The following is a 16,009-nucleotide window of genomic DNA, read 5'->3' on the forward strand; positions in this document are numbered from 1 at the left end:
TATATTATTGCAGGCTAATGGTAAGTTGATGTTTCTACAATGGATACTAACACTTATACAGCTCAATTTATGGTTTGAAGCTACTGAAGAAGAAAAATGTTCTTTTATTCTGGAATTAGTCCAACCTGCTCTTCCTTTTCTGTACATTCAAGATGCACACAAGTAATTGCTCAATGAGTAACACCACCACCCCGCTTTATTTTAAATACTCAGTAACCCCTTTCTCACAATCCAGTGAGAGAATTGAGGGTGGGCAATGGGGAAGGCAGCGGAAGCTCATCAGGAATCACCAATAACCAGGTGCATCATGCCTCTCGAGAGCAGCAAGTTAATCCTCTTGGTAATGCACTCAACGAGAGTGTCAAGATCTGAAGCATGCTCAAGAAACATACTATTTCCAAATGTTATATTTTGCACAACATTGTGAGGAATGTCAGCTCTAAGGTTGGACTGCTGCTCAGTCAGCTGCTGTAGGTGTTTATTTGGGAAAACATCTGTGCAAATATAAACAGTACTGGGTTCTAGTCCACCATATTTGTACAGATATCCTCCTGGAGTTGTTGGGTGCATTAATTGCGCACCCAGATGGTCCATGGCTGCCATGGGCAGTGCAGAGATCAGGATGTATCATCTGTGTGGTGTGTTGTGGAGATCCCTCCGGTGATGGCCAGGGACCTGCTCCTGTGCCAGTGCTGAAACACGTTTAGTTAGCCCAGGGTAAGGGTGTGCTTGTGCCCTTAACCTTGGCTAACTGGTGAGTTCCCTAGGTGGGTTTGCTGCCAAGCCGCTGCTGGAAGCCTTGCAGCTACTGGCAGTTCTCACAGGCAGCCAAGCTTGGGCTTAGCTGCCCTAGCCTGGTCTTGTTTGTTCATGACAACAGCCTCAGTGCCTTGATTAGAATCATAGCCTTGATTCTAATTGTATCCCAACTTATATACCCTTCTTCCTGCTTTTAGTAAAAATAACAAAGCTGCTTGCAAAAGTGTAAAAAGTTACATAGAAACAACAATGGAAAATACTAAACAGTTAATAAAAGCAGCACTAGAACAATAAAACCCACAAAGTGTGGGTTGTCATGACATGGAATAAAATGCCTTTTGGTGTGAAAACAACTTTACTTGCTGTCTAAAGTCAGCTAGAGAGAAAGCAAACCAGACTTCCCCGGGGAGAGAATTCCAGAAATGAGGTGTCACCACTGAAAAGGCCATATCTCTGGTATCTGCCAAGCAAACTTCTGCTAGTGGTGGATAAGATCTTAAATCTTGCAATTTGGCAGCCAGACCAAAATAATACATAATGTGCTCCAGTTGCCTTGCCCCCATCAGCAATCTGGCAGTAGCATTCTGCACCAGTTGAAGCTTCCAAGCTGTCTTCAAGGGTAACCCTATGTAGAATGTTACAGTAGTTCAGCCTGGATGTTAAGACCTGCATTATATCAACCTAGTTTTCTGGCTATGGGTGAGGTATTGAGGCTGTTCACACAAGCAGCCAAGACCAAGCTAAGGCAGGTAAGCCCACCCTGCGGGAGCCGACTAACTGCCAGCCACGCTGCAACAGCAAACCCATCTGCGGAGCCAGCCTTTTAAACGGAGTTAAGGGAGCTAGCGCTCTCTTAGTCCCATTTTTTAATTGTTTGAACCCCCACCTACTTTTAGCTGGTGCTGTAGCAGTGATGGGTGCCCACCCATCGCTGTGGGGATTCCCAAAATGCACTGTGCACTCACGGGGTGCATTATGGGATTTCCAGGGGCCAGGACAATGTGTCCCAGCCCCCAACCCTTGGCCAGTGGAGGATCATCTGAGCATGTGGGGAGCGTGCCCAGCAATGGAATAGCAGTCGTATGTGGGAAAGGTAAGTTCAAGCAGCCTTCCCCGCTGCCTGCCCTCAAGCCCTTCTCACTGATCATGAGAAAGGGCTCATTATGTGAAACTATGAAAGAGAAGGAATTTCATTGTTTAGCATAATAAACAATGAGGCGGGTCTCACGATCCATGAGACCCACTTTTTGCAAAGCTGTGGGGAGAGCGGGCTAAGCGGGTTAAGCTCTCCCCGCAGACGATCGGGCAGGGAGGCCTGGGCGGCTGTATCAGCCACCCACACGATTGCTGGCTCCGTGACAGAGCCAGTGGGGGCTGGGGAGCTCAGGGGCCACATGGCCCCCAGAAGCCCCAGTATGCCCTTCGCGAGCACGCAGGGCATACTGGGGAGATCCCCCGGAGCCAGGAGGCGGCTTTTCACCTCCCAGTTGGGGGTCTACTCACGAGTAGCCATGGCACTGCGCCGCGCCGTGGCTACTCACGATCGGGGAGGCCGGTTTTGCGGAGTGCTCTCTTCGCAAACCCAGGCTAAGGGCAGAGGCAGTTAGGCGGGTTACCCGCCTAGGAACCACCGGGCTCACAGCTGAGCCCGGTGGTTCCCACAATCGAGAAAAATCGGGCTAGGCTTTCCTAGCCTGATTTTTCCTGATGGTGAGAATAGCCTCAATACCTTTCCAGGAAGGGACCATAGCTCAATAATAGAATTCATACTTTGCATTCGGAAAGTCTGATGTTCAGTCTCTGAAATGTCCAATTAAAGAATCTGAACTAGGTGTTGGGAAAGATCTATACCTAGGACCTTGTTGAGCCATTGCCAGAATAGACATTACTGGGCTAGGAAGAGGAATGGTCTAACCTGGTGTATGGCAGTTGCCTAAGCTATTGCAAATAAGCTTCACGTTTTCTACACACTCCCATCAGTTCCTTTGGTGAGCAACAACCCATTTTATTCAAGCATTTTACTTTTGTGAGCATTTTGGATGTTTCCTTGGCCTTTCCTGCACACTCAGCTTGGCAGGCAGGTGTGCTTTTGTGTGGATAGTTGCTCTTCTGCTCCTGTCACATGCTGTGAACTGGTCTTTGAGTAGCACCTGTGGAGAGACAGGTGCTACTCACAGTGTTGGTGCTGCTCAATCAGTTGCTGTAGGAGTTTATTTGGGAAAATGTCTTCTGTGCAAATATAAACAGCACCTGATTGTAGTGCACCATATTTGTACAGCTATCCTCCAAGAATTGCTGGGCACACTAATCGTTCACTCAGATGGTCCATAGCTGCCATGGGCAGGTGCGGAGGCGACAGTGTTGCTTCATTGGCAACCCCACCAGTTTCATCCTGCAGGCTATTTGGGGTGCCTGTGACCAAATAGTCTACACAGTCTTCACCTTTTATTTTCTTCACTTTTTAACACCCAGGCAACTTAGGCCACATCCATTTCCTCTTTTCCTTGGTACAGGTCTTTCTCTTTTAAACCTCACTCTAGAGTTTTCTTTGCCTTAATTGTTCACACCCTAGGTGATAACCCCAAGCACAAAATACTGCAGTGTACACAACGACAAAGGAGAAATTCAGTCCTCCCTCTGTGCTCCAGTCATTTCTTTACTGATATTGCACAGAACACATCCTGCCCGTAACACACAAGCAATTCCTAGAGAAGGAAAGGCAACCCTTCAACTCTATAAAGACACATGAAAGTCAACAAAGGGTCTACCCATCCTAGCCATCAATTTAAGTAATACAGAAGAGCAGACCTCACCTATGCACTGGCAATATACATTCAGAACATAAATTCAAAGTATACATTTGATTTAAAATAGGTTTTAAACTATCGCATTGCTTTAAAATGGGATTTCACAGGTCCTGTTCTTGAAATAAGCACTCTCTAGGTATAAACATAGGCAAAGAGAAAACACATCCTACAGAGGGTGCTCAATTGCTTGATAGTATCTGTCTGTCTATTTAATTCTCCTAGACGTACCCGTCACTAATCCCATGTGTGGCAACTCTTGTGAGAGTTCACGAGCGAGATGATGATTAGCGATTAGGATGGCCAGCCACCAAGGGAGGAGAAGTGGCAGCCCGGCAAATGGCCAGCCGCCGGGAGGGGAGAGAAGTGGCAGCCTGGTGAATGGCCAGCCACCGGGGGAGGACTAGGGGCGCAGATGCTCTGTGCCAAGTCAGCTAGTTACAATGATTTGAGGATAGGTAGCATGGTCAGAGAGTACCCATTGCAACAACTGTGAAATGGCTGACAATTGCTGTTTTTCATCTCCCACCCTTTCTATTGGACAAAGTTAATGTTCAGTGTCGGAGCTTGTAAATAGTTGAAACATTTCATAATTGGTTTGGCTAACTATTTTTAGCTTACTTTCTGGAGAGAAGCTGGCTTATGAGATCACCATGTCTGTGTTTGTCTGTGTCCCACTTTTTGTTTACAGTCAGATATAAAACAAATTCCTAGCACATGGGATGAGGTCCTAGGGGACCCCTACACGGGTGTTTTGTAACCAAATCACCATCTTGTTTCAGTATTGGGCCCACTCAAGTATAGGCAAAACCTTTTGTAATTCTTTTGTTGACAGTTGGTACAAAAATCCATAGCAGATGGTAGGGTGGTCTAGGGTGGTTTGTTTGTTTGTTTGTTTGTTTGTTTGTGCCAAAAGGATGGTGTTTTGGATGTTGTTGTTGTTTTTGCCAGTCTACCAAGATGGTGGCCACTCAAATCATAGACAACCACCCTTTGTAATTTACCTGCTGACAATTGGATACCATCCAAATTCACTGCTTATGAGGGGGCCCTTGGTAAGAGTCACCATGTTAAAGGAAGATGAAAGTAGGCTCCATTAGGTCTGTTTAGAATAACTTGTTTTTCCTTTGGGTCAGGAGTGGCTGGTGAGGGTGAGGCAGGGGTGGGGTGGCGGCAGCAAGAAGCACCTTTAAGGAGGTAATAAGCAAGTGCTTACCTGCAAGCTGCATCGCTCTGCCCAGCATCCAGCAGGGTCGTGGCATAGCCCTAGCTTCTGTGCATGCATGGATCCTCTGCAAATGTGCAGAGACCAGGGCCACGCCATGGCCACGCCAGATGCCGGGCAAAGTGCCACCACCCTGCACGGGATTGCAGGCGGAGCAACACGGCTTTCAGGTGCTGTTTACACAATGGTTAGCACCTGCGTATTACCTTTTGTTGCCCCCCACCCCCAGCACTGCCCTCACTGGCCACTCCTGCTTTGGGTATCTGGGTAAGTGAAGACTATCTCTGATACATGCCCTATGTCTTCACTTACAAATTAAATCTGTAGAAACTGTGGTGCACGTTCTCCCATATTTGGCTCTTTTTCACTCATAGTTTGACTCTTTTAAATATGTATTTGTCTGGGCTTCTCTTCAGATATCACCAAACTCAAACCCAAATCCACCCCTAAATTCTTACAAGTAAATTAAGTCGAAGATTCATATTATTTACACAATTTTTTCAGGGTCCTAAGGTCAGTTTCCTCTAACAGGGATTCCAGGATGTTGTTGACTACAACTCCCATAATCCCTAAGCAAAGGCCATTGCAGCTGGGCATTCTGGGAGTTGTAGTCAACAACATCTGGGAATTCCTGTTAGAGGGAACACTGCCTGAGGGGATCTTTTCCAAACTCTGTTTGTAAAAAAAAATACAGAATATGTGCCAAAGTGATATTGAAAGATGCAACCAGGCAGAGCTAAAAACATTTTATTATATTGGTATTTTGTTAGAAAACTGTTTCCTCTGAAACAATATTGAAATGAAAACCAGATCTTACCAGACTAGATGACTCATGCTGCAACAGCAGTATTCGACATACAGTTGTCACTACATGAGCTCCCTCTGTACTATAGATCTATAAGAACAAGAATTACAAAGGAGTATTGCCTATATTTGGGTGGGCCTGATATTCAATCAAGATGGTGACTTGAATGCTCTAGCACATTATAAAGTTTAATAATAAGAAATATGAAGCAAATTGGCCAAGAGTATAGCAAGGTGGCAGTGGGCCCTGGGACAAGAAATCAAGATGGACCCCGGGCTACCTACATTCTTTTTATCCCCCCATCCCTGATCCCACCTGTCTTTCCTACATAACATGGTGAAAAATTGTGTGGACATGGATAAAAACAGAAGAACTATATGGACATGTTGAAAAACAAAACATTCCCAGCATGTCCTTTCTTTCATTCCTATGCAGGTAATCTCACACATTTGGAAGCCAGTGAGGTGGGAGGAGGAGAGTGAAAAGTGGACTGTTTCCCAGCGAGCACATCTCCTTCTCTCATGGTCCAGGGACACGTGTTCATGGAGAGGAGAGCTGGTCTTGTGGTAGCAAGCATGACTTGTCCCCTTAAGCTAAGCAGGGTCTGCCCTGGTTGCATATGAAAGGGAGACTAGAAGTGTTTGCACTGTAGGATATTCCCCTTAGGGGATGGAGCCACTCTGGGAAGAGCATCTACGTTCCAAGTTTCCTCTCTGGCAGCTCTAAGATAGGGCTGAGAGAGATTCCTGCCTGCAACCTTGGAGAAGCCACTGCCAGTCTGTGTAGACAATACTGAGCTAGATAGACCTGTGGTCTGACTCAGTATATGGCAGCTTCCTATGTTCCTATGTTCTGCCTCACCCCTGAAATGGGCACTCTTTCAGGAAATATTTTCTTTCTTTGTTGAAAAAGTTTTCAGTCACGTTGTCTGATACATTCTGTAATGGGGGGAAGAGTGTGGGCAGATTTATGTCATGATTTGAGAGGTAAAGGAGCCTTTTAAGATTTACACTTTCATAAGTAGTGTTTCCTTGTGAACCTGACAGGGCATAAACATCTATGTGATTACTTTATCTAATCAAATGTGACTGAGCACAAGGGCTGTTACCATGTTTGCTCTGAAGTGTGGTAGTAACCATCCTTCACGACTATATTTTGTCCAAAGTTGGGGAAATTAGCTCTTATTGGCGCAAACCAGCATACAGCTATGTTGTAAGCTTAAGATGCCAAGAAAGTATGATATGGTATAATGGTATGGATGCACTGGAACTTAGAGCAGGTTGAAGCAAAAGAACACAGAAACATAGCTTGAAACAAAGAGTTGCTTTATTGAGGGGTAAAAGGGGTATAGGATGAGAAAAAGGTTAGTTAAGCAAAGGTTAGTGCCCACCCGGGTTGCTTACAAGGGTCTTTCACGTTATTATTTCTTGTTTACACAGTCAGACAGGTGTTATTGACTGGTTTGTTTTATCCAGACATCGAGTCCTTCCCAAGGACCTGGGATGGCTGAATTTTATCATCAATACTGTTGGTTATTATAGATATCATCACAAAATATAGGCTGTTCCCAGTAAAGCTGCTTTTTGTAATGGCTGATGGTGATTTCTGTGACCCCTATGGTGTTGAGGTGCTCTTCAAGTTGTTTTGGAACTGCACCCAGGGCGCCAATTACCACTGGGATTATTTGGGTCTTTTTCTGCCACAGCCTTTCAATTTCAATTTGTAGATCTTTGTATTTGGTGATTTTTTCTATTTCTTTTTCTTTTATTCTGCTATCCCCTGGTATTGCTATGTCGATTATTTTGACTTGTTTTTCTTTCTTCTCGACTACAGTTATATCTGGTATATTGTGTGGCAGATGTTTGTCTGTTTGTAGTCGGAAGTCCCATAATATTTTTACATTTTCATTTTCTTCAACTTTTTCAATTTTATGGTCCCACCAATTCTTCTTCTTCTTCTTCTTCTTCTTCTTCTTCTTCTTCTTCTTCTTATTATTATTATTATTATTATTTTGCATTTATATTCCGCTCTTCCTCCAAGGAGCCCAGAGCGGTGTACTACATACTTAAGTTTCTCCTCACAACAACCCTGTGAAGTAGGTTAGGCTGAGAGAGAAGTGACTGGCCCAGGTTTGCAGACTCTCTGGAAATGGCTCGGACCGCCCCAATACACATTTACCATGTCCTAGTACTAAGGAAGGGAGAAAGAGATTTTAGAGTGAAAGTTTAGAGAAAGAGACAGAACAGAGACACATTCATAGCTACCTGCTGTCTAGGTGGGGATCGTCTGTCATTTGAGTGTCTCTCCATGTGTGGGTGTGCATCAGCAAAGACTGACCTGAGGAACCCTCTGACTAATGTGTCCCTCATGGGGAAGGGTTGTATAGTCCAAAACATAGCTTGAAGACATGTGTACATGGGTACCGGCAAAAAGATTTTGAATACCTGCTCTGTATAAGTTGTGATAATGAATCAGTATTGCATATCCTGTGGGCTATCACTAGGATGTCCCCTTCAAACAGTTTCTCAACAGGTGCTTTACTATTGCGGTAGACTGAAAATAAATATGGGAGGGAGGCACATCTCTCCAACTAGAGACAAGGGAAGAAGGATGGATGTCCTTGGATGCTTGTCTTATTTGTGGAGGGTCATTAAGAGGGAAAGAAGCTTGCATTCCATTGTCTTTTGTCTCTTTGGTACACTGGTCTGGTCTGCCCCAGACTCTGTGTACATGCTTAGATGCCATCAGAGTGTCATAACCTAGTTCCATTGCAGCTGCACTAATGACCTGAGGGCACCAGGAAACAACTAATCAGATTGACTCTTAATCTCAGGAATGCAGCTTGCTAAGACTTTACTTCGATGTACAGTAAAGTGACCAAGCTTCTGGTCTCGGAGTGCATTGAGCTGCACAAACTTGGTGAATGGAGTGGACTCAAAAGGGGTACATGGAACCTAACCTGTTTTAAAAACCCAGAACATAAGATTATACTACTAACATGCAGCAGACATAAAAGTGCAAATGTTACAATTTCCATTCTTTTTGGAATATGAAGGAAATTGTAAGTGTTTCAGTTCTTCTCTTTAACCCCAATTTTTTTTAACCTACAATCTCCATGAATTCGAAAGGGAAATAAACAATTGTAATTCTTGTAGCAATACCAACCTTCATGTAATTTCTAATACTCACATATTTTTCCATCACTCCAGACTTCCTTATTCCCATGTTTGCTTTCCTTTTATACACCCAGCAACACACACTTCATTGTGAACTGGAAGTTTGAAATATAGCAGAAAGTGATATTACTAAGTAGCTCCAAACTATTTCCCTCCCAGCTATGAACATACATACAGTACTTACAAAGCAGAAAGAATTGGATCCAAGTCAGTATGATTTCACAGTACAATTATGTGTAGCTTCCCTTTTATTCTACCCTTTCTGCCACTGATTTTATACTTCACACCTACCTTTCACAGCATCACAACTACCTGTTCATCATGACAACTAAAAGCAAAGCTGATAAACAAATGAACAATTATTGCAATACCTTTCCCAGTTGAATATTTCTCATAGAGGCTATGAGAAATATTCTACTGGCCTGGGATAATAAATTGTGGCTGGGTTGATGGGAAGTTTACCCAGTTGATAGGTACAACATCTGGAGACCCTGAGGCTGGCCACCATCGCTGTAGAAACAGCCTTTTGGGGTGGTGTCACCTTTCGTGAAACTCTCTCCCTAGAGAGCTCCAGCAAGCATTTTCTATCAAGTATTCAGAAAAGTGGTAAAAACTATTTTTCTTCCATCAGACTTGAGATCCTAAAATCCCGATAGGGTTTATTTCATTTCATTTCATTTCATTTATACCACCCCAAACGCAAGTTCTCTAGGTGGTTTACAAGACAATAAAAAAAACCAATAAAAAGATTAACGTATTTCAACAATTAAAATTTAAAAAGTTAAAACTATTAAAACACAATTAAAACAATATCTAATTAAAAGCCTGGGTGAACAAATGTGTCTTGACTGCCCTTTTAAAAGATGTAAGAGATGGGAATGTTGTCAACATTCCACTGCCTGAATAAGGGACACTAGGCAGGAAGTGTGCAGGAGTAATTGGGAGCCTGAGTGCTGTATGTTTATACCACTTTTTACCACTTAAATTATGGTATAAGTTACGACTTAGATTGCTTCTGTAGTGACCAGCCTCCCCTCCCTCTAAAGAGTTAACTGGAAGTGAACCCTTTTCTTGACTGTCAGGCTGGTGAACTCCAGGGCTCAGCCAATCAGCTCACCAGGTGGGTGAGACCTAGAGAGCTGTTGCCAGGAAGAAGGGAGTTCTATGTTAGAGAAGAAGCTAGGCTGGAGGTGCTGAGAAGGACATGTGACAATGGAGTTTGCTGCAACAGGATGACTGCTGCTCTTGGAAGACAGAACTGCAGGGGCCTGATTCTCAACCAGAGTTTGGTGAGGTCAAGGAAAAAGGAAGCCAAGGCTAGTGGCTTTGGAAGTTTAGGGCAGGAGAAAGTGGTTTAGTAAGAGGTTGTGTTAGAATTTCTGTTTCTTTGGTGTGTGCTTTTGCATATTCCTGATACTGTTCTATTATTGTTTACCTGTAATGTAATTGAAATAAGAAACACCCACCCTACCTGAAATAAGAAACACCCACCCTACCTAGGGCATTGCAAAAGACCCTATAAACATTTGAACATGTCTAAGACAACCTATTTTTGTAACCTACTAAATATTTTTGAGTGTATCTAAGAAAGCTAGAGGCCTCAGACGGAAGCAGTATGTAGTAATTGAATAAAACTGTTTTTAGTTATTTTCTTTTACAAGCCTCTCCAAGTTCTGACATGTTCAAATAGCCTACCAAAGATGATCAAAATGCACAGACTGAAATATGGCAGTATACTAGATATGAGTTATATAAGCACAGCAGTAGATTCAGCTGTATTCCTTACAAATAACAAGCAGCAAGTAAGGAGCAACCACGAACAGCCAGCAGCAGCAGCCCAGGTTAAGATCAGTGGCAACTCAAAAACAGCACACTGGTGTGACATCAGTGTGTACCCTGAGCTGCTGCAGCTGATTGGTCCCACCACCACCCAAATAGTTCAGGGGAGCGGTGATGGTGGAGATGGGGCCAGAACACTCACCTTTCATCTGGAGAGCGACTGTGCTTTCAGGCTGCAACAGATTGCCCCCACCCCCTATCTAGGTAGCCTCTCAGGGAAAGAATAAAGGTGAGTGTGGGGCCCAATAAGGGTACACCTATCCCAAGGAGAGCTGCATTTGCAGCTGATTCAGAATCCCCTCTTGTGGGGGGTGGCTGCTTGGGGGAGGGGTGGGTGCATGCACAGGAAGGAAAGCACAGGAAGGGAGAGCCTTTCCCAAGAGACAAGCTGCAGTTCAGGTGGCAGTTCAGGGGTGAGGGCAGTGGAGTGTGCGGGGCCTGGGAACGTGTGGGACTCACTCATGCCAGAAGAAGGTGCTTCACGCTGTCTTCCTCCCCCTCCTCCCTGTTTCTCTCATTCTCTCCCTTATTTATTTATTTACTTACTTACTACATTTTAAAACCGCCTTTCTGCCTTGACAAAGGCACGCAAAGTGGTTTACAATATTAAGAGAAGCAAATAACAGATTAATAAAACGTTGCCTCAGGCTGTGGGTCTTTTCAGGAGCTGAGGACAAGAGCTTCCTGGCCTGGGCGCCTCCTTCCTCCCTCCCTCTCAGGGCACACTGGTCTTTCCGTACACCTGGGAAGGTGGAGGAGAGGGGCTCCCCCAACAGCCCTCACAGGCCAGAGCTGGTCTCTATGGGGGCCGATGTTATGCTTTTCCCTGGCCCAGGCACCTCCTTTCTTGCCTTTCTCCCTTGACCTGTCCCTTCCCCCGCTTGCCCTTCACTTGCTCTCGTGGCTTGTGCCAGGAGCAGGCGCCTCAGGGATTCAGCCCATTTGTCCCATTTCAGGCATCTGATGAAGCAGGCTATTCCCTAAAGAAGTTCATGCCAAATGAACTTGCTAACCCATAAGGTGCCAGAGCAGTGCTATTCTTCAGCCTCCTCTAGCTGGTTGCAAAATATTTGCACTCAATGTTGTCATGGTAAATTTACCTCTTGTTTTCATGTACTATGGATAAACTAGCTGTTTTCATGATTTAGGTATTTTTTAGCACATGAAACAGTATTGCACAAAGCTTTATCATGTGACAATGACACACACATTGGTACATAAGAAGCTGCCTTATACTGAGTCAGACCATCAGTCCATCTAACTCAGTACTGTTTACTCTGTCAGCAATTCTTCATGGTTCCAGGTAGTTTTACCCCAGCTCTACCTGCAGATACCAGGAACTGAACCTGGGACTTTAAGTATACACACCAGATGCTCTACTACTGAGCAACAGACCCATCCTTAGTATGACACATACAAGTAATCAGGCTTGATCTAGGAACCTAGGCTGGAGCCCTGCTTGGTGAGCTATCTGGGACTGTGTTTGGTCCCTTTGAGGTGCAGAGGTGTGCAACACCAACTCCCATGATGGGCAGGAAGTATGAAGTCTATGGATTGGCCAGACCTGGTACATTAGTAGCCTGGCCATCTGCCTAGTCAACAAAGCAGTATCTGCTCTCCTTCAGATTTCTTCTTCCCACTTTTTCCACCGCCAGCTGCTTTTCTCTTCTCCATTCTCCCCAGGTTGTTATTGGGAAATATCATTCCAGGCATTCTGACAAAAAGTCACCTCATTATGACTGTACATATCATACATGGTTGCAGGGCTTGGGTTTATCACTATTTTTCTTATGGAATAGTCTGATTAGATATTTATCATAATTACAATCTTATGTTGCTTTTCTTCACAGAAACGGAGTTCTGACAGGGGGGAAAAAACAGAGAAGACAATCAAATCCACAGTGTGAACAGTAAGTTCATTCTCATTGTACTCTAAGCCTAGCACTGTTTGTTACGTGTTTGTGTTTTTGACCTGCCTGTTCTTTCTGTTCCCAAACAAGAAATTAGTCTGGTAAGCAAATTCTGCCATCTTTCAAAACTCAATTTCATTTCACTGGAGTAGGGTTTTTTTTTTATTAATTTATCCTGTAATCTTCTTAGATGAAAGACCAAGATAATCCATGTATCTGTGTGGCATCACATGGGGAAATATTGGTATGACTGTCTTCTTGGCTTTTGATGCAGTACCAGCTGTAGGAAGACACAAAACTAAATAAATGCTACAATTTTTTTCCTAGTATTTTGTAGGCTTTGTGTGTTCCTAGTAAGAAGGGCAGAAATTTCCCGAATCCCTTCATAGCTTTTACGTTTTACTAGTGTTTACTCATGCTTGCATTGGTCTCCATGGTCCCTATGGTTGTAGCTAGGGCTCATTGGTTGTAGCTAGGGCTGATCCATTGTAGTGGTGTGTATGCACTGCAGCAAGGGTGGCAACATTTTGAAACCTCAGTGCAGCCTCCTATAAACCTCTAGGGTTTCTATATAGTAAAGGAGGTTTCTATGCCATGTATGAGGATCTTTTGCAATGTGAATTTGAAATTTGACATGCATCTGCAATGTGGATTTGAGTTTGGCATGCAAGTATATAGTTTGTGATGTTGCCTCAAGTTCAGTTTTTAGAAACAGACTTCATACAGAAGTGTGCATAGTTTTAAATCAAATTCCCAGTTCTCTGAATTCTGGCGATAGTGTGTGCAAAATCAAGAAATGGGCAAGTGGTTATAGACCTGTTTGAATCTTCCTATTCCATATAGACATAATCAAAAATTCCATTGATTTAGTCTAATCTGTCAGCAAGCAAGAGCACATTGAACTCATATCAAAACCATTCAAATAGAATCTGAATGTATTTATGTACATGCAGAAGAAATTAATCAACCTTTGTGGTACTCCAATGAATACAATCACCCTTCCTCCTGCAGACAGAATATAATGATGAAACCTTTTCATAGAATCCATCAGTTAATTTATCAGTCATGGCGTTATGATTATAGAATGCAAATGTTCAAACCATGAATATATAATTACAGAAATGGAACTGTGCAGTGGCCATTTAACATGTGTAATACATAATTTATTTAGCAAACAGTTTGGACTCAGTTCTTGAAAATCAAATGCAGAATTACCCTTTTGTCATTTTTTCTAACAATACCTAATATTACAAAGTTTGGAAAGACTCAGATAGCAACAGTCACTTCACTTCTGAGAAAATGGGACAATTCTGATTTATTGCCTACTCCAAGAAACTGAAACATAATTTACTTAACAAAATAGGTTCACCTCTCAAGTGCTTTTTCCCAATTAATACAAATGTAGGGACCTCTTGAATAAAATTACCCAGTACAGCAGACCTTTCCTAAAATTCATAAGATGGAACAGAATGAATAATAATTACCTGCTGCATTTGTTTCAGCAGAGCATTTGATGATTGGAATTATTGGTTTGCTGCATCAAAGCCAGTTTAGGGACATATAGCAAATATACTAATGACCTGCGATTTCCAGTTTGTTCCTTCAGCAACCTGATTCTAAATGTGTTGTTTTGAGAACCCTAGTCATAAAAGAATCATTTACTTCAAACACATAAATGTAGGATTCCTCCAGATGGGGGATCCCCCCCCACCTCAAATCAGACATTGTTCAATGTTATACTAATCCTTGCTAGTGGCAGTCCAAAAGATCAGCCACATCTACACTGGTGGCAGAGTCCCAAAGGACAGCTTTTGCACAAAACCTCCTCTGTAGTTGCTGGTATCTCTTTTTTGCAGTGCCACTTTTTTCTGTTTCAGTTGTAACACAACAGCATGAAATCAGCATGGGGGGGAAGACAGAGCCTGGAGGACTTTGTGATAGAGCAATATCTCTGCTCCAAAAAGAATGGAACTTCCCATTGACTTTGCAGACCTTGAAGCCCTCAGCATGCATTTATTAACGGAGTTATAACTGCACAAACTAGATAATCATAACATAACAGAGAAATAGTTGTTTAAAAACTTAAATTGACAAATATATATTTATGACTCCAACAAAGATTCTCAAAACTAACTAATTTTTGAGTAGGGTTGTAGTTACATTTGTCCCAAGGCTGCAGACAGAGGGTGGTGAGGCGGTCACTATTTGCATTGTCCCTCCCACCTCCTCATCTCACTGGCTCACTGGGCTCCCAGTCAGAGGATTCATCTTGGTTTAAAGTGAACTTCCTCTCCAGGAGGGGAGGTGTGTCAGTTAGCTTTCCTCCTCCTTTCTTCATGACTGATTGTCTAAATGCTTGGTAGACAAGATGGTGATGTGAAAGCATCTGGCTCTGCTAGCTCTGTTTAGTGGGAATTTTCTTTGTCCATTTGTTCGGATTTTAATCTTCTTCTTCTTTTTAATTCTCCCTTGGTCTGCTTATGTTATTTTATGTTTGGATTCTTTTGGAAGAGGAGATATCTTGTTTTGGTTTCTCTCCTCTCCTCAGTTTGTATTTATCTGTTTGGAGTCTGCGGTCTACATGCTCAGGCCTCATTTACTCCAAACATGCCCTCAGCCCTCTGACTGACAAGCTCAGCAGCTAACAGCTGCTGTAGGTGAGCAATCAGCCAGAATGTCCCTGTCTGCTGAGCTTTAAGGGAGGAGTGGGTTGAGCCTGACCTCCTAGCCCACCAGTTAAGAGACAAGGTGGAGCCAGACCATGGGTATGTTGTGGGGCCCTAGACATGAAGCTCCAGAGAATGGCAGGAAGCTACACCGTGCAGTTGGGAATATTGACTTGTCTTTTGCCACCAGCATTGTCAAGATTTAACAATGGGAGTCACAATTGCTGCATACTAAAAGCACTGGGTGGAGGATGAGGAAGGCAGGCAGGGGAGGGCAACTTAGCTTCACTCCCAGGGCTTAATCCAACCTTGCCGTGTCCCTGTTTTTAGCCTTCACATTATTAGTCAAGATAGCCCACACTGTGTGTTTCCCCAGAATTACTGATGAATGCTGTAGCACTCACTAGGTGCTTTACTGTTATCTCATCTTTCAAATAGCCCCATAAAAACAGATTAAGTTGTAAGAGGACTTGCCTAAAGCCACCCACTGAACTATGAACTGAGCAGAGGATGGAGCTGTGGTTTCCTGCTCTCAGGTTTCACACACAGTTTGGCTCCTCTTTAGTGATAAGAAAAGTTGTTTAGAGTCTTTTCTCTGCAATAACCTGCATTTCCATGAGTGGGATGATGCTGCAACTATTGTTCCCACTTGGAACAGGAAGGATGTTGTGACATGCAGTATGACAGCACAAAGAGCTGTACCTGTCTACACTGCAGAAGTGCACACAGCAGGTAACAATATGCAGTGTGTAGATCAGAACCCACCAGAATGTTAGCTATTGTAGATATGGACTTCATTTGATTGGAAGTCACTTCCTGGTACAG

At 43.5% G+C, this 16,009-nt stretch overlaps 1 protein-coding gene and 1 long non-coding RNA gene across 9 annotated transcripts in view; one reads left to right on the forward strand and one right to left on the reverse strand.

Annotated features, from left to right (window-relative positions):
* Nucleotides 1-16,009, forward strand: part of SYT1 (synaptotagmin 1) — a 637,087-nt gene that overhangs the window by 229,854 nt on the left and 391,224 nt on the right. For all 8 annotated transcript variants that reach the window (XM_053253068.1, XM_053253063.1, XM_053253070.1 and 5 more), the window contains one exon: nucleotides 12,459-12,518. The gene's annotated coding sequence lies outside the window, so the exon portion shown is untranslated. The remainder of the gene's footprint in view (nucleotides 1-12,458; nucleotides 12,519-16,009) is intronic.
* On the reverse strand, nucleotides 6,902-12,447 carry LOC128326366 (uncharacterized). Its single transcript, XR_008308002.1, has 2 exons — nucleotides 8,783-12,447; nucleotides 6,902-7,783 (listed from the first exon to the last, which is right to left on the reverse strand). It is a non-coding gene; the product is annotated as an uncharacterized LOC128326366 (long non-coding RNA).

The sequence above is a fragment of the Hemicordylus capensis genome, chromosome 5 (assembly GCF_027244095.1).
Source record: "Hemicordylus capensis ecotype Gifberg chromosome 5, rHemCap1.1.pri, whole genome shotgun sequence".
In the NCBI taxonomy this organism is placed as follows: Eukaryota; Metazoa; Chordata; class Lepidosauria; order Squamata; family Cordylidae; genus Hemicordylus; species Hemicordylus capensis.